Raw genomic sequence first — 18,660 nt, 5'->3', positions numbered from 1 at the left:
CCAGGGCCCAGACCCTTAAGACTCTCACCCTCAGACAGCCCAGGGGTCCATAACTTCCACAGCCCACCCCAGACACAAATCCTCAGACCAGATCTTCCAGACCCCCAGCACCTCCAGCATTCTCAACCCCCAATCCTCAGACCGCCTTCCGTGCCTCCCAGACCCTCCTCGCTTCCCAGATCCTCAGAAACCTAGACTCTGCAAACCCCTACACACTGTCCGCTGTCTTCAGACCTTTCCGGACTCTGCAGACTCCAGTTTCTTGAGAACTATCAGACGCCCCAGATCTCTCCTTATCTCCCAGACTCACAGACCTCTAGACCTCCACACTCCTACAAACAGCCACAGACCCCCAGTCTTCAACCCTCCCCAAGCCCATCAGATCCCCCGGGTTCCCACACCAAGAGCCGGGTACCCTGACTGCCACTTCCCACCAGAGGCTCTCTGGGAGAGCTTTCTGCTGGGCCAGGGGGTGCTGATCATCCCCTACCCTGGAACATGATGCCTCCCCCTGCACTTGGTGAGGACCAGTGCACCTAGGAATGAATGCCACAGCTGGAAGGATCCCAGCTTGCAGAGATGAGCAAATTGAGCCTGGAAGGAGGGAAGACGCTTGCTCAAGGTCCCCAGCATGTAGATGGGACCCAGACCCCCAATTCCTGGCTCCTGCAGTGACTGGCACAGAGTAAGTGCTTAGCAAATGCTGGCCATTGTGATTACTATTATCCACTCAGCTTAACCACCCTTGTCCCGGCCCCAGCCCGGAGTGACCTTTCCAAGGCCCAGTGTGGGACCATTCTATCTTCCCAGGACTGAACAAGCACACCACCTCCTAATTTAGCAACATCTGCAAATTTAATTAACAAGCTGTTTATCTTCCTGGCCCAGCGATTAATAAAGGTGTCAGGCAGAACAAGGCTCCATGCAGCTCGCTGCAGTGCCCTGAAAATGCCCCTCCTTCCACAAGAGGAGCCTGGCCATTTATCAGAGGGATGGGGCGGGAGGTACTTACAAAGATCAGAGAAAGGGAGAAGAGAGAGAGAAGGAGAGAGGCAAAGCCGGGAGCTCCACAGCGTCACCCCCCAGATACCTGGTCCTTGTTCGGTGGTTAAGTGATCGGGCACCGAACACCTGCCGTGTGCCCGGCACTGGGTTGTGTGGACACTCAACGAACAGCACCCGGATGGTCATCCCACTGGACTCGTGAGCAGCTGGGGGAAAACGTAATGTGCAGACTGAAGTCATCTTTTCCAACATTGGCCTTAATCAGACAAATGGGTCGCTGGCCAGGGCCCACCGTGCCCCCATTCTGGGGAGAATGAGCAGTTAGCTGGTGGGTGTGCTGCCTTCTGGAGCTGCGGGAGCCTTTCAGTGAGGAGTCAAGAAAGCCACCGCCTTTGTGCTTGGTGGTGTCTTCTTGTCGATTCGTGCAAGTTGGAGCTTTGCGGCCATAATCACTCCCTGCCACCCCCCCCCTTCCCCAAAATAGCTCCGGGTGAATAGCTCCAGGGCAGTTACAGTCAGCACTGTTTATGATCAGAGCTAGGACAGCATTTGACCATTTGGTCTCCTAGACATGCAAAAGTGGAAACAGACCCAACCAGCCCAGCACGTGCCTTTTCCAGGTGAAGAGACTGAGGCACAAAGAGGTGAAAGTGACTTGTGTCAGTGAGAAGCACAGCCGCGATTAGATACCTCCCTAGATTCTCTCTATCGAACGGAACTGCATCCCCCAGCCTCATTATACCACCCTACCTGCACCCTGCCCCCCTCCAACCTGGGAATAACCTAACCCTGCCCTCCTCATCCAGACACACGTACACCCTGTGGGAACTCACAAGTGTGCCCAAACAGCTGAGAGTCCTTGGGATGGACACACGTACATGTAAGCACATGCACACACTCAGGCTGATTAAAAGAGAAACCCCAAAGCGTCCACCACCCACCTTGTTCTGCAGATGTTTTCCTCTTCACTGTCTCTTCCACCCCCCACCAGACTCTCCCTTCTCCAAATTCTCAGCTAATGGCTTTGCTTCTCATTACACTGAGAAGAGAGCAATTGGAGGGAGACAACCTCTCCACCACCAAAGGTCAACTGGCCGGGCAGAGCCTCCACTTTGACTACTATTAAAGCGGCTACACTATCTGCGCCCCCATCTAAGACCCTCCCTCTGGACCCCTACCACCAGGTCTGCTGCTCTCCTGGCTTTCTTGTCTCCTTTGCTTGTCCTCCTTATCTCCCAGCCTTGAAGGAGTTCTTAGGGCTCAGTCTGGATGCATCTCTTTTCTCCCCTCAAGTGCACTTGTCATGTCTGCCCAGTCAGTGTCTTTTCATGTGGTCCATGAGCCTAAGGCTCCCAAACTTGTCTCCTGAGCTGGAATCTCCTTGAACTAGAGATTAGTAAATATCCATCTTTATGTGATTCCTCCTCTTGGATGTTCATATAAGTCCCTCAAATTTAATAGGGTCTCAAAACAAACTTTCGCTGCCCCTGGCCCTAGCCACCAGCTGTCCCTCACCCTTGTCTGCCGCAGTGACCAGTGCCTTCCTGCTTTGGTCACCTTTACACAGGTACCATTGGACAACACCTGGCTTCTGGTCTACATGGGGCAAGGGGTTGGCAAAAAGGCTCAGCACCCAAGCCTGAACCCCCTGGAAATGTGGGGGAGGTTAATACCCATCGGGCCACCTTGTCTGGTGGGGGCAGAAGCGGCTGGCTGGATCGTCCCTCCTTCATCCCCAGGTGCTGGTTCTGAGATGCATCTTGAGATGCTCTTCAGGGCATCTCAGACTCAAGCACCGGTCACTGGGGGGTGGCCAGCTTGATAATTCATTGGCTGATAATTGATAATATTGATAATTCTGCTCTTGGCTCTCCCTACCTTCCAGCTCCCTGCACCAGCTGTTGTCTCGGGACCTGCTCTCAGGGGAACCAAGGCTAAGACCCCAGAGGAGGGGCTGCTCGGGGACCCCTTCGAGAAAGAGCACCGCCCACGTGTGAGCAGTGGGCTTACCCAACAGTCTGCAGCCGTTGGCTCTGTCAGCTTTTGAGCTGTGACTGCAGCAATGACTGAGCTAAAATCAAGAGTCGGGCGCTCAACCGACTGGGTCACCCAGGCGCCCCAACACACCTTAACATGCTTACTGGGCATCCTTCAGCTGTGCGCAGGGAGGCGGAGGCCAGATTCTGAGCAGTTGGGGTGGGGAGGGGGAGGAGGGCAACGGGCAGGGCTGCCCAGGCAGGGCCACAGAGGGAGGCTCCACACCTGTGCTGACCAGGAGGCAGAGCAGAGCATGTGCACAAACTGTGTCTGGACCGTGCTTGGGGGCGCAGGGTTGCTCTTCTTGTCTTCTAGAAGAACAGACACTTGTAGTGGGACCTGCCCGATCGGCAGGGGTAGACTTGCCCCTTGTCCAAGTGTCTGCAGGTGCCTGTCTGCTTCTCCAGGGCCTGTCTCTGGATAGAGAGAGCCCCTGGACCTCCCAATTCAATATGATTTTACTAAATGCCAGGCTGGTGGCAGCAGGCGTGGGGCATGGTGGGAGGGAAGAGCTTCCGTGCCAAGGAGCCCGCAGTTCTGGGGGTTGGCTACAAATACATGAACAGAGGTGCTTTGCCAAGCTCAAGACAGGTGTCATATCCAGAGACCACAAAGGCAAAAGGAGGAGATCTGAGAGGGCTTCCCTGAGCAGGTGACGCTTGCCCTAAGTCCTGAGGATGAGCAAGGGTGGGGGAAGCAGGAACATTAGAGGGGGGCGCAGCATGCCAGGGTGGTGCTGGAGTGGGCACGAGGAGGCCAGACTGGAGGCAGAGTTTCGGCTTGGTGGCGGGCAGGAGGGGTCACTGAGGTCACTGGAAAGGCTGGAAGTCGGGAAATGTTCAGATTTGTGTCTGGGAGGTCGGCACTGGCTGCTTTTGCAGACCGAAGAGGGTTTAACTGGGCAGGAAGGCAGGCAGGCGGGAGACAAGTTGGGAAACCCAGATCCAGGCAAAGACAGATGGAAAGGAGAGGGGGACCTGCGGGAGGGGGCTGGGGCGGGGGGGTTGTTCGTCTCTGCTGGCTTGGGTTTCTCCACACACAGGCGGGTAGGAGACTTCTCTCCTCCTTGTTGCTAACGGAGGAAGAAGGGTGGGGAGGAAGCAAGACCCAGCACCTCTCAGCGTTCGAATTCACCGCTATCGTTTTTGGTTAAAAATTGATGGCGGGAAGTGGCTGGGAGAAGTAAGATTTAGCCTTCCAAGCAGGCAGCAAGGAAGGAAGGGACCAGAAGCGCTTCCACCAGCTCATTTGCATTTCAAACAGCCAGTTTGTTTTATCTCCTAATTAGCATACTCACCCTGTGCTGAAAACGAGTCCATTAAAGGAGACTCTGCTCCAGGCCTAGCTCCTCCTTTAAATATTTTTAAAGTGCATGATTAATATACTTGCCCAGCTCTGCCTGGGACTGTGTTGGGGGTCAGGGGGCAGGTAAATGAAAGAAAATGGCTGCACTGGGCGCTGACTGGCTGATTAATCACGGTCTCTTTTCTATAAATCACGGCAGATGGCAGGAGCCGGCTGCAGGCCCTCGTGGGGAATGAGGTGCTGCGGACAGGATTGGAATAGGGGTCAGAGGAGTCCCTGGAAAGAAGGCCCTGTTTGTGTCCCTGCAGACCTTGAGCCCCACCCCCTCCGTGCTCCCGAGGGAGCATTTCCAAGTTCAAGGGAAGCTGTGCCTGCTGGGAAAACGGGAAATCTCTTCCTCTCGGATTTTTCGGGGTATAATAATGACAGCATCAATTTTAGGAATACCTGACATTGGGGTAGGAGGGGTGGGGGCAGTGCAGTATTTATACATAGATTGTCCCAGATTCCTCCAACAACCCCATTTTTCAGATAGGAATGTGAGGCTCGGCGAGGTCAAGGATCACTCCTAGTGGTGCTGTCCCAGGCCAGTCTCACCCCCAAAGCCAGCTGGTCGACCCACCTCCCTTCTGCCCTTTCGAGGCAGGGGTGGGGGAGGGGCCCGATCCAACCCATCCGTCCCTTGTCCGGAAGTGTAGGTCCTGGGCATTGCCTCCGGTGTCCACTCCCCCAGGACGCTGGCCCTGCCCGGTCAGCTTCCCTCTACGCTCCCACATCCGGCTCAGATGTCCCTCCCCGGGGGCCCTTCCAGAGACAAGCTCTCCTCAGGTCCACATGCCCTCTTGTCCACACTTCCCCAAGTTGTATTGAGTGGTGTTTTACTTGTCTCTTGACTTGTCCTTCTTCCCAGGGATGACAGGTTCCCTCAAGACGACAGGACCTGTGCCCACGGCCCCCGTGCAGCCCCAGGGGTGAGGCACGGTGTCAGGTTCTGCGGTGACACAGCAGATTTGTATCCGGTCTCCTTAGCTCAGCTGGCACTTGGGTTTCCAGAATTCCCTTCCCTGCAGAGCTCCGATTGGAGTTTGCAGGCGATGGGAAGGTGAACAGGGAGAAGCAGCCGTACCCTTCTGACCCTCGGAAGGCAGCGTGGGACACAAGGTGCCCGCTCTGGCACTCGTGGGTGTGGCTGATCTGCAGGGGACGGACTCGGTGCCGGGACAAGCCAGACCCTCCCCGAGCCTTCTTGACTCCTGGGTAGAGTGTGTGGTTAGCTCCACGAAGAAGGCACCGGCTTCCCCGGCAGGTTAGCTCAGCCTCAGAGATGCAGGCACAGAGGCGGGGACACATGGGCTTGGGGTCGGGTCTTCCCCCTCGGGTGGTTCCGGCTCAGCCTGTCCGGTTCGGTGTGTGCTTGTTCCCCACCCGGCTCAAGCCATCTTCCCTATCTTCCCTTCCCTCGGCCTGTCCTGGTTCCAGATCCAAGCCCCAGGCACAGCAGCCATAGTCTCCAGCCTGCTTCCACAGCTGCCCAAGAAGGTGGCAGTCCACATCTGCAGAGAAAGGAAACAGCAAACCCTGAGGTGCTGGGGTCGGATGAGCGTGGTGCTTGCAGAAGAAGGCCCGGCTGGCTGAAGCAGAACAAGCAAGGGGACACCGGTAGAAGGGGACTCCAGAGAGGCAGGCAGGGCTAGGTCACATCAGCCTTGCCAGGGGAAGGATGCCAGAAGAGACCCAGTGAGGCACATTTTGGAGAGCTCCCTCTAGCTGTCGTGTGCACCATGGTCTGGAAGGGGACAGGAGAGCAGGCAGAGGGACCAGAAAGGTCAGCACAGCCATCTGGGCCAGAGGCAGTGGCTGGGACTTGGAGACGGGCTGAGAGGAACTGCAAGCGGCCCTGATGTGACGGAAGGAGGGCGATGCCCAGACAGCTCCAGCGTGTGGCTTGGTGTCTGGGTGGGTGGTGATTCCACAGACGGAGATGGGGATCTGAAGGGGTGGGAGAGAGATGAGGGGGCGGAGTAACAAAGTCATGTTAGGGTCCAGATGCCAATTTGACATCCACCTGCGGGGCCGGGAGGACTGAAGGGAAGGCATCATCCGCTCATGTGATGGATGGTATTTAAAGCCCCCAGGATGGAAGGAAGTTGGGAGGCTGAGCCTTGGGGGTCCCCAACATTTAGGGGTCAAGGAGGTGGGAGCAACCAGCAAAGGAGATCCAAAGGGAATAGCCAGCAAGGCAGGGGGAAATCAAGAAAGCCAGTGTGTAGAGGTTTGCTATTTATCTAATGGCAAATACTCTGGAATCACGTAAGAGTAAATAGCAATTGGGGCGCCTGGGTGGCTCTATCGGTTGAGCGACCGACTTCGGCTCAATTCGTGATCTCACGGTTTGTGAGTTCAGTCCCTGCATCGGACTCTGTGCTGACAGCTCAGAGCCTGGAGCCTGCTTTGGATTCTGTGTCTCCCTCTCTGCTCCTCCCCCACTCATGCTCTCTCTCTGTCTCTCTCTGTCTCTCAAAAATAAGTAAACACTAAAAAAAAAAAAAAAAAGAGTAAGTAGCAATTGTTTAGAAACCTGGGTGGGGGGGTTCCCACCACTTCCTAAATGATGCGAGAGGCTCACTGTGCCTGGACTATTTGTACAACAATGTGGTCTATGCAGAGCCCCCGCTTGTCTCTCTCCAGGGAGGCCGGAATTTGAGGTTGTGCCAGGCAGAGGTGCCTCCATCGACTGCCCCAGTGAAACCCTGGCACTGAGATTCTAAGGAGCTTCCCTGGTGGAAAGGATTTCAAATACGTTGTCATAACTCGTTGCAGGGGAGTTAAGCGTGTCCTGTGTGGCTCCCCTGGGAGAGGCTCTAGGAAGCTTGTCTGGTTTCCTCTGGACTTCACTCCATGCACCTTCTCCTTTTGTTGATTTGCTCTGTACCCTCTTGCTGTTAAAAAAAAATATCTTAGCCATAAGTATGCTAAGTTCTACTATTAAATCATCTAGCCTGAGGAGGGTGGTCTTGGGAACCCCAGCACAAATGGGTTAAGAATAATATACTATTATAATTTAAAAAAGAAAATCTTTGACCTGGGACTGACTTTCTTCAGTCATGGATTGCCTTTTTTTTCTTTTAAAAAAACCCCATTTTTTAACGTTTATTATTTATTTTTGAGAGAGAAAGAGAGACAGAGTGCACACAGGGGAAGGGCAGAGAGAGAGGGAGACACAGAACCCGAAGCAGGCTCCAGGCTCCGAGCTGTCAGCACAGAGCCCGATGTGGGGCTCGAACCCACAAACTGTGAGATCATGACCTGAACTGAAGTTGGACGCTCAACCAACTGAGCCACCCAGGCGCCTCATCCATTGCCTTTTCTAAAGCCCAAGACAGAAATTTATTTTTTCAGGCACTGCTTCTTGACCCCCCCACCAGAATATTGCCCATGGTCTCTTGTCCACTCCCGATGCTTCCCATCCTGTCAAGTGCAGATCAGCCACCCTCCTCCAGGAAGCCCGCCCTGAGTGCTCCCCTCTCCCTCCCTTGGCTTCAGGACTCTGCTTCACCCGTGGCTGCCCAGTTAAATCTCAGAACTTCTGAAGTTGCACAGTCTAGGCTGCTGGTGTCCTGACTCTCCAGCCATCTGGCTCCAGCAAGGCCCTTCTCAGAGCTCTTCCCCTTCAGGCTGGGGTGAGGGTCAAGGGACACGGCAGCGGGGTCCACTCTGGAAGGGTCCACTGTGACCAGGGATAGGCAGCTTTCCTGCCAGGCCTCGTTTTTCTCATCTATGAGGTGCAGAGGACGGGTGAGACACTGGAAGTGAGTGGAGGGTTTTGCAGCCTCTGGGATGCAATTCAGAGCGAGGGCAGGGAAGCCCAGAGACGTGCCACCCGGAACCCCCTGCCCCTGACCCTGCTGCAGGCCATCCCTGCTCCGCACGACAGCCCTGCCTGCTCTCTCTCGCCAGGGGGCGCTGGTGGGCTAGTTGCTGGACCCCTGTCACCACCCCTCCTGGTTCTGTAGGACCCTGCCCTTGCAACTAACAATCGTTCTCTCAGGATCCAATTTCAAACAGACTTCGGAAAAACCGCTTTGAGTTCACTGCGGCTTTGACTTTGGCTTTCAGAACCACATTGGGAATTCAGGAAGGTTCCAGGGCTAACCTTGAACCCCAGCAGAGCCAGAACAGAAAGAGCACTTTGGGTGAAAGATTTAGGGACAAATCCGGCTGCTCTCGGGACTGGGGGTGCTTGGCGTGAGGTGAGGGCACCTTCACCCCTCTTTCCTTCTTGCTCTGGAGGATGGCATATCTTGGGGAAGGGTGGAGCCAGGACCCCCCACCCCCCCACCTCAAGTCTGCAGCAGAACCTTCCCTCAGAATTTCCCACACAGTGACAGATTCTTCTTTGAGGTGAGAAGTCAGAACCTGAGGCCGAGTTTCCCATTCTGCCAACCCAGGACCCCCAGGCAGGTGATGCTGGGGGTCAGCTCCTGGCTGGCCCTGGACAGCAAAACAGTCTTGACCGGGCCCGGGAGGACTGAGGCCAGCAGGGAACACAGCCCTTCCTGGGAGAGATGCTACTTTCACGGACTTTGTCATCAGACCCAAGCCCACCCACCCCTGAAGGGGCCTGGCCTCAAGGCTCAGCGAGAGGAGGGGGCCCCGTCCCCCCAGGAACCCACCATTTCCCCAAGGACTGCAGCGATTTGCATCCTTAGCAGACACCTCAGCAGAAGGAGAGGTGGAGTATCTGGAATGGGTGGTGGTGAGGTGGAGGAGGTTGCTGGAAAGAGAAGGAAACAGGGTTGAATGTTTCAGGGCACTGATGTCCCCGAGAGAGGGATGGGTAGCAGAGAAGAGAAGGGGTTTGCACGGTTTGAAACCAGAGTTTAGACTCGATGTGATAAAAATAGGGAGCCATAGCAGCTTCTTGAGTGAGGGAGTGGCAGGGTGGGGGGAGGGAGATTGGGGCGGGGCAATGAAGGAGATCGGTGACTGATGTAAGTCTGCACACATCCGTGACAGATCTTTAACCCACAGAACCCCCTGGTTCCAGTTCATTTACTAAATTAACCTTAGGAACTGTCATCAAAAATCACATTTTCAAGTGACGTGAGAAAACGCCCGTAGTGTAGCGCTGAGTGAAAAACTGAGACGCCGTCGAGCATGTACATTATCATCCTGATTTTGTAAGAAAATCCCACGTGTCTGCATTGGTTGGGGCACAACTGCTTGGATTGCTTTATGATGAAGACTTATTTATGGTGTTGTTTTTTCATTTTCCCTTTCTTTGCCAGAATATCTTCCTTCACCTCCTGGGAGGATTTCGGGCTTAGCCTCCCTGTCCCTGGGATAGGAGGAACTAGTTTCTGATTACGAGTGATTTAGCCTCTGGATTTCAGGGCCCTCCAAGTCCATCAGGAGGGGACAGGTTAGAGCATGGGGCAGGGAGAAGCAGGTGGCTGGGAGGGGCTCCTCTCAAACAAGGGGGAGATTCTGGACCTGGGCTGGATGGGGGGGGGCACTCAGAGGCCCCAGGGAAGGCCCCAGACATCAGGGAGGGCCCTCCAGTGGTCACATCCGGGGGCCTCTAAGGAATGTTCCACAGGCGCCGGTTTCCAAACACAGCAAGATCCCCATATCCAGGAGATGTCCGTGCAGAAGCAGAGCCCCGGTCTCTCTCCTGGGTTCCTGATGCGCACAAACATAAGTGACAGGTGACTCAGGGGCCTTCGACAGCACTCTCCACTCACCACACCCTAGTGCTGGGTGAGATCCAGAACTAGGGCACCATCCAGGGGTTGGGGGAAGCTTAGAACCCACACTGAGCTGAGTGACAGCCCAAAGTGCCAAGCCGTTTCCTGCAGACTCAAGGTGGTGGCCGGAGGGGGTCTCTCCATCGCACAAACTGAAAAAAGAAAAGCAGAAAAGGAAAGGATAAAGGAAAGAGTCTGGAGGGAATATACCAACTCTACCCAGCACTCTCTCTGCAGGTGGGGTTAGAGTGGTTTTGCTTTTCCTCTTAACAGTGAGCTGCGGTTTTCTAATTTTCTACAATGAGCAGATGTGAATTTTAAAATTAGGAGGAAAAAAAATGCAATCAGGAAACCAGCCCTGGGGAGACCAGGCTTAAGGGGACAAGGACAGAGTGGTGTCACTGGAGGCACGGGGCTCCTGGAGTAGCTTCCGCACTGGCCCTGAGGGAGAGAGACCCGAGACACCTGTGTGGCATGTGCACACCCCTCACCCCTTCCTGGCCAGCTGCCGCCCCTCCCCCTGCTGTCACTCACTCCTAGAAGCCAGATGGTGCCACCACCATGTTCCCAATTAGAGGTGCCTCATTACTGGCCGGCTAGTGCCCACCAGTCCACCCCAGCCCCCATTTGTCAAAGTGTGGTTAGGGCTCAGGGTTTCTTCTAAGACAATAAGAGCATCATACTGGGTGAGATCCAGTATCCCTGTATCCTGGTTACAGGATTCATCCCAATCTTTTTCTTTTTCAACCCTGAAAGTTATAAGCCATCAAGCCCTAAGAATTTGCCTTCAAAATCTCTCTCCCCCTCCGATATATCTCCCCGTCTCCCCATTCTATGCATTTCCCTTTTTCTCACTCCCTTGTGTCCATTGCAGTGGCCGTCTTGCTGTTTTCCCATCTGTCCGCTGCTCAGGTCAGGCCACCGGAGACACAAATACTGAGATTGTGCTTCTCTATTCAAAATGACTTCAGTGACACTTCCCTTCCCTTCCACCAAAGCTTAGAGGATAAAACCCGAGGCCCTTTTCCTGCAGCTCGAAGCTCTCTGGGATCAGTGCTGGGGGTAGTAGGATACACAGCCCGCATGTTACTACTCCCTGCCGTTGCTCTCACGGCAGGCATTACTAATCGATCACAGCACTCTCCCTCTGCTAATCCAGGAGGTAGCTTTGGAGTAATCTTCAGGACACGATGTCCCAGAATTCCAAACTACAACTGGTCCAAGTGGGCCATCTCCAGTCCAATCCTCGCCCAAATGTCCGTGCTTATCTCCCTCCTGCCACCCCATTCTCCTGTCCAGCCGCATGGATGCATTGACATGCCCACACTGGGATGATCAGAGAAGGTGTAAAGGTGGGACTGGCGACACAGGTGTGGGAAGTTGAGAGGTAACCCAAGGCTAGTGCATACGCCAGGACTCACAACAGGAGGGCTGTTACACCCTCTGACTAAAGAGGCAAAAAACCCCAAAGAGGGAGAGTTGCACTGAATCGTAGCCTGAAGCAAGCCCCAATGAAGGGAGCCATCGGGGGATAAACACCTGGCCTCCTCCTTCTGCCTCTCTTGCATCACATGCCTGGGCTCGCCATTGCCCGAAGCCAAATAAAGCTGGATGGTGAGAGAGCCCACTGAGGTTGACCCCATAGGACAGAGCAAGGCTAAGGGTGGATCAGGGAGACATGGGAACATTCTAGCCCCCCGGAGGGTTCCCTGCTCAGCCCCACAGAGAAGTTCTTGTGAAAAGACCCTCAATGTGCTGCTTATTCTCACACTACCCTGCTTTTGTTCAGAAAAACTGATACGTGACAAGAAAACGCAGTAAAGTAGGACCAGGGCCACCCTGCATACAGGTATTGAGAACAGAGAGGATGGATGTTAATGGGTGCACGTATCAGGGAAGGCTTCTTGTAGGAGGCGGGGGTAGAGCAGGGTTTTCAAAGGAAGGTAGTGGTCTTGTTCCATAGCTGTTTAAGTCTTCATTCAGGACAGAAGTTCCTTTTCTTTGGATGAGTTGGACTGGGCTGGGTGACACCTTGTTTGGATAGAGGTCCAGCCACATGGAGAAGAGAGAAGGGATTTCGCAGACCTCACTGTGGCTCCCACATGCACTCCCCGGGGGATGTGTGAGGGTAGCACGAGGCCAGGACTACCTTCTTCCTGCACTGCTGAGGGAAAATGGCCCCCGAGAATGGCATGGCCGGCCTTCCTCATTATCAGGGTGGAAATTCCAAACAGCCTCCCCACATCATGGCCCTGATAATCATAATAAATTGTAGCATTTCAGAGCCCAAAGCCCAGAGGTGGCTGGGGCACATTAACAGGAACCTCAGCTTGCAGCAATACGCCGCCACAAAATAAAAGTGTGGCCTGAAACCTCTCTGCACCAGCCAGAGGCGCCCCGGCTTATTTCCGGTCCTTACCTAAGCCAACCTCATTAGTCTCACCCGAATATGTTCCCCTAATGATGCTCCAGCAGAGGTAGGGGCACACGTCCTTATGGTCTGGGCAGCCGGGCCTCCTAATAAAAAGTAATAATAATAATTAACAACAACCTATTAGACTCCTTTCTCCCCGCTCCCCACCCCCAAGCCCCATCCTGGCGCGGGTCCAGGAGCACTGGGCCCCTGCAGTGTCGCCCGAGATTTATTCCGGACATGCCGCCCTGGCAAATGGCTCCGGTCCTCTCGCTCCCCGCCCACGGACGAACATCTGCTGGTGGTTCCTGGGAGTTCAAGGGCTTTGGTGGGGTGTCTTGGAGGCTTTGCTACCACTTCTGCTCCGGAAAGCCCCGGGCAAGCCCCGCTCTGTGCCTTTGGGTCCGTGTTCTTCGCCCAGGAATACCTTTCCTTGTCGCCCGCCCATTCCCTCTGCCAGGCCCTCTCAGCCACCCCCCAAACATAGCTCTGGCTGCCCTCCTCTAGGCGTCTTTCCTAATAACCTCTGGTGGCAGTCACAAGCCGCCGCCTTGGGCTCCCTCTGATAGCCTCCTGGATGGACATCCCATTGTCCTCTTGTGTGTCTCTCTCTGAGGCCAAGGGCACAGTGCCGGGTACCATGTTGCCTTATGAGTCTGTTGCATGAATCCATGTGATGCATAAGATGCTCAGAGGAGAATTTCGGAAATAGAACGTTAGCATCTTCATATCTTCCATGTGGCTAAATGTTAAATTCAGCACCCAGAATTGGTAGCCTCAAGGGTGGTCACTGATGCCCCCCTTCCTAAAGACATGAGCTATACGTGGCCGTTACCTACAGCAAAGACACGGCCCGAGGCTTAGTGGCACCATGTTGCCGGCCACAGCGCCAAGGGCAGTGCCGGGGTGGAAGGCTGATGATACTCCCGGGGCACAGCACGGGTGAGGGCAGAACAGCCGGGCTTTGTGTAGATTTTCTGTGTCTGCATGGTCTTTGAAGGTCATCTGCAGGCCTGTCTGACCACAGGAGGTGGGGGGGTGGGGAGGGCGCGGTGAGGGTGAGGGCTCTCCCTTCTCGTTGAAGAGGGGAAGGGTTGAGTTTTCCTTCCTCCTGCCCGAGAGGAGGTGGGGAAGAATCTGATGAGGGGGTGCTCTGTCCGCGTGCAGGCAACCAGGAATGAAGGCGAAGGGGCCTTCGAAAGCCTGACTGGGTGGTTGGTCTCATTGGGTGCCAGGGGCCAGGCTGGTCCCAAGTAAACAGAGGGCCCTCCCCCTTGGAATGCAGGAACGAGAAGAATCCTCACCATCTCTGTCCTCCACAGGCTCATGCGTCCAGGGCTGGATGCCTAGGATGCTTGTTCACGCTGTCTCATCTCCGCCTAAGGGTCAGGAGAGGCATGCGGGTGCGTGGACACGCCCACAGCGCGCACACACGTGGGGCAAAAACTCAGGCACCAAAAATATTTTTAAATACTCAATATTATTCCGTGGCAAAGCACCTGTCCTCTCAGAAGACGACAAGAAGTCCATCATTCATTGTTCCCGGGGGCATTTTTGGAGCGGAGGGGGGCACTGATGCAACAGCAGGGGAACTGCTCACTGTCTTGGCCTTTGGATCCTCCAGGGAGGAAAGCGAGCCGGACTTTATTTTTTTTTTTATTTTTATTTTTTAATTTTTTTTTAACGTTTATTTATTTTTGAGACAGAGAGAGACAGAGCATGAACAGGGGAGGAGCAGAGAGAGAGGGAGACACAGAATCGGAAGCAGGCTCCAGGCTCCGGGCCATCAGCCCAGAGCCCGACGCGGGGCTCAAACTCACAGACTGTGAGATCGTGACCTGAGCTGAAGTCGGACGCTTAACCGACTGAGCCACCCAGGCGCCACGAGCTGGACTTTAAACAAACACACACATCCGAGGATAATTGCAGACTGGGACAAGTGCAACGAAGGAGAATGTCCCTGTTCTGGGACAGTTTGGAAGGGGTCTGGCTTTGTCTGGGTCAGGGAGGGAGTTCCCGACAAAGCAACAGTCTGGAAGATGTGGAGGGTTACCCGGGTGGGGGGCAGCAGGAGTGGGAAGTGAGGGTCCAGGAAAAGGGAGCAGTCTGGGCCAAGGCCCTGGGGCCAGCTGGAGCCTGATGGAAAGAAGGCCAGGTTCGTGGGAAGCAGGGAGGCAGCGGAACCCGACAGGATGTTGTAGGATGTTGGTCGTTACTATACGTACAAGGGAAGCGTGATGGGATTTGCTGGCGGCGGGGTAGAGAACCACAGGAGGGCAAGGGCAGATTCAGAGGGCGTGAGAAGGCTCTCTCACCTCAGTCCTGGTAGGAGGTGAGGGGATTAAGTTAAGAAATTTGCCAGCAGTGGAGGTGGGTTGGCTAGGGAGGTTCTAGAGAAGGCATAGTCGAGGATGCCCTCTGACCAACTGACTTACAAAAAAGGGTGGAGGCGAAGCCCAGACCAGCCCAGGTTTGAGGATGATGTTGACCGAATCATCTCCAGGCAGAGGGGTGGGGCCTGTGATATCACTCAGAGCGTCCCTGGGCTTGAAGCTGGGAGCTGAGTCAAGGCCAGAGGGGCCGATAGGTGGAGAGAGTGGGGAGGTCCAGGGCTCTGCCACACACATGCCCCCAGGCCCTCACTCCACCTCTCTCTCCAGCACCTTCCCGCCTCCCACTGACTTCTAGGTGGAGAGGAGCAGATCCCAAATCAGAGCTACGAACAGGCAATCCTGTTTTTAAAACACTCCTGTGAAAGACGATTGTTTTTTAGCTGAAGTATGAAGGATATTCCAAACAAGTAGCAAACTCTGAACATGGACACAAATTGGAAACTTGAAAGGGGAATGAGCACCAGACCCCAAATGATTGGCGTGAAGGGGACGATAACCTCCATGAACGTAATGTCATCAGGCTGTCCTGCAGTCTGCGAGCAGATGGCCCCCGTCTGAGGCTCCCCCAAGCCCCGGGGCCACCCAGAGCTTGTGCGTTACCCCCCCGGGCAGTCCTCAGAGTGTGGTCCCGGCACCAGCAGCACCTGGGAGCGTATTAGAAATGGTACTTCTGGAGGCGCCTGGGTGGCTCAGTCAGTTAAGCATCCAGATCATGATCTCGTGATCTCACGATCCGTGAGTTCGAGGCCCACGTCCAGACTCTGTGCTGACAGCTCGGAGCCTGGAGCCTGCTTCAGATTCTGTGTCTCCCTCTCTCCCTCCCCCGTTCACTCTCTGTCTCTCTTAAAAACAAACATTAAAAAAAATTTTAAAAAGAAAAAAGAAATGGTACTTCTGGAGGTGCCCGTGTGGCTCAGCTGGTTAAGCGGAAGGAAGAAGGAAGGAAGGATGTACAGAGGAAAAGTCACGCTTACAAACAGTTACTTCCCAATCCCCCCTCCCTGCCCCAAACCCTGCAGCCACAAGTCAATACTTGCCATCTGCGTACATTTGCTCATTCTGGATATCTTATGTAAATGGAATTATACAGTGCATGGCCTTGTGTGTCTGGCTTCTTTCACGTGGCATCGTGGTTTCCGGGGTTCGCCTATGTTGCAACACGCATCAGAGCTAGATTCCTTGGTATATGGTTGAATAATATTCCGAGGAATGCACAGACCACACGGGTCTGTGTTTTCACCAGCCCCCAGGCGATTCTGAAGCGTGCTCACTTTGGAGAAGCACCACCCAGCAGTACTGGGGACCAAGTCCCCTGGGGGGGGGGTGGCCCATTGTCCCCCCAGCGTGCTTCCCCAGGCCCCCTGGATCTGCACACTGCAGACCCCACTCCAGGCTGCAGTGCCACTGCTCTGGCTTTGAAGCCTGACTCTGTCACTAACCAGCTCCAGGGGAACTGGCAAGGGCTCTGCCCTCTCCAAGCCTCAGTTTCCCCACCCATAACGGGCTATGGTGAGGGGTGAGTAGGGATCACCCAGAACCAGGCTCAGTCAGGACAAAGTCTCATTCAACGGGCCCCTGTGAGATTGCCATTTGTGTAGCTTGAATGACATTGAATATACCTGGGGGAAAACCTGTGTGGGTTAAGGATCTGGCATTTTATTCTGAATTCAACAGAGGCCATTAGAGGCTTAAGGCAAGTGAATGAGAAGAGCAATGTACTTTATAAAAAGATCCCTTGGATGATAGGTCAGGGATGCCGTTTTCCTTTCCTTGGGGGTCACTGACAGCCCTCATCCCCACAGGGTCATTGGACCTCCCAAGAGATGTATGAGTCAGGGGATGACCCAGCTGAGACTTCATGGGACCCTGTTCTCACTGAACTGGCCACCAACTCTGGGAAGTGGGTAGAAGACAAGACAGATGAGAAGAAAGGGATCCGAGACAGATTCCAATCCATCTGCTTGTTAACACCATGCATTCCCCTAGGCCGTGATGTCGGAAGATGGTAGGCAGTATCTCTGGTCAAGCCTCCCAGTGTCTAGACTCTTCCCAGCCTGACACTCCAGTCCTCTGGGTCACGGTGGAGCCGGGCAGGGACCCGGAAACACATCAGAGGAAGATCTGGAGCCAGGGATCCCCTGAGATCCTTCCATAACAGTGCCTTCAACACTGTGTGAGCACCATCTGGGAGACATTCTAGCTGTGTGACCTTGGCCAAGTCACTTAACCTTTCTGAGTCCCTACTCCTCACCTGCAAAGACAGAATAATCATAAGCCCTTCAGGGCCATGGGAGAATCGGACGTAACACCTTGGTTACCGCGCCAAAAGCCCAGCCATGCAGGCCACTCCGTCCTGACCACTCGTAGGCTTCCCAGGCTGACGCTTGTCGCTGCGCTGCGCTCCCTTAGCTCAGTTTCCTCACACACGAGGAGATAAAGGTCTGGGCTGGAGGAGACCAAGCCCACACTCCCAACAGGCAGCCCCTTTGCCCCAGCAGCCCGGGTGAAGGGCAGGCACTGATTTGAAGGGGAAATTGTCCTGCTCGCTGTCCTCGGAACCTCGAGGAAGCCAGTGACACAACCGAGTGTGGACATTAATGCAATCGAAGGGTAATTCAATCACTTTATAGAAGTTGATCTGTCCTTTTTATTACAATTACTGTCGGCTGGGGTGTTTCGTTCCATCATGGAAAATAAACATCATTTATCATACTTGTAAAGATTAGCCCCCGACAGCTACAGCTCTTGCTTTGCATAAATGTGTATTAATGTCGGCCCTGCCCGCCGTGTGGGGAGAAGTCTATATTTCACAAGACTGATTAGGCCCCGTCACCACTGCTTTAAGTAATGTCTTATCATGACTGATACACCCCGACTGCAAAACAGCAGCCGGGGCGGGGGATGTGGGGGCTGCTCCAGGCAATTTATGGTGGCACCGAACGAAAAGCAGGCCCAGGAAGGTGGGCGTCTGTTTCCTCCAGGCTCTAGCCCATCCCTGACGCTGGGGACTGCCTTGGCTGCCCTTGTCCTGAGGCTCCTGCCCAAGAAGCAAGGGCTGCCCACAGGGACGTCAGGGCCAGGTTGACCAGGGCCTACTGGCCACTGCGGAGTGCCCAGCCTTTGAGTGTCTTCCTCTGAGACCCCCCACCAAGGCTCTCTCGCTCCTTTCCTCCAGTTGGGGGAGATTGGTCCTCCAGGCCCCTCTCTGTCATGACCCCCTTTGCATGGATTCCCCGAAGCCTCCTTTGCTTCCTTTCCGGGGCCCAAGCTGAGGTCCTGGCCGCCCCTGGCCACCACTGTTGATGGCCAGATTGGTCTCCAGCCCAGGCTTCTCTCCTGGACTCGGGCTGGCATCCATGACCTCCCACCCAGATGTCCTACCGTGGCACTAATCTCCTACTTTGTTCGTCTTCCCATCCGCCATCCACATCGTGGCCAGCGTGGCCCATAAACAGAAATGTGATCACAGCACTCTGAGGGCTCCACATTGCCCATGGGACATTACCCAAGCTCCCCCAAATCAGGCTCTCATGCTCTCCTCCTACAGCCAGACCTTCCTGCCCCAGCCACGCCAAGAGGGCCACGCTCCCTCTGAAAGACCTGTCTTGTGTCTTCCCAGCTTCTGGTGGTTGCCAGTAAGCTTTGATGTTCCTTGGCTTAGAGTCTCATCCTTCCCATCTCTGACTTTACCTTGGCACTCTCCCTGCATGTCTAACTTTACATGGTCACTTTCATGTGATGCTTGTCGTATTAGATATGG

This window comes from Panthera uncia, assembly GCF_023721935.1.
Source record: "Panthera uncia isolate 11264 chromosome C1 unlocalized genomic scaffold, Puncia_PCG_1.0 HiC_scaffold_3, whole genome shotgun sequence".
In the NCBI taxonomy this organism is placed as follows: domain Eukaryota; kingdom Metazoa; phylum Chordata; class Mammalia; order Carnivora; family Felidae; genus Panthera; species Panthera uncia.
Note: the sequence above shows the minus strand (reverse complement) of the source record.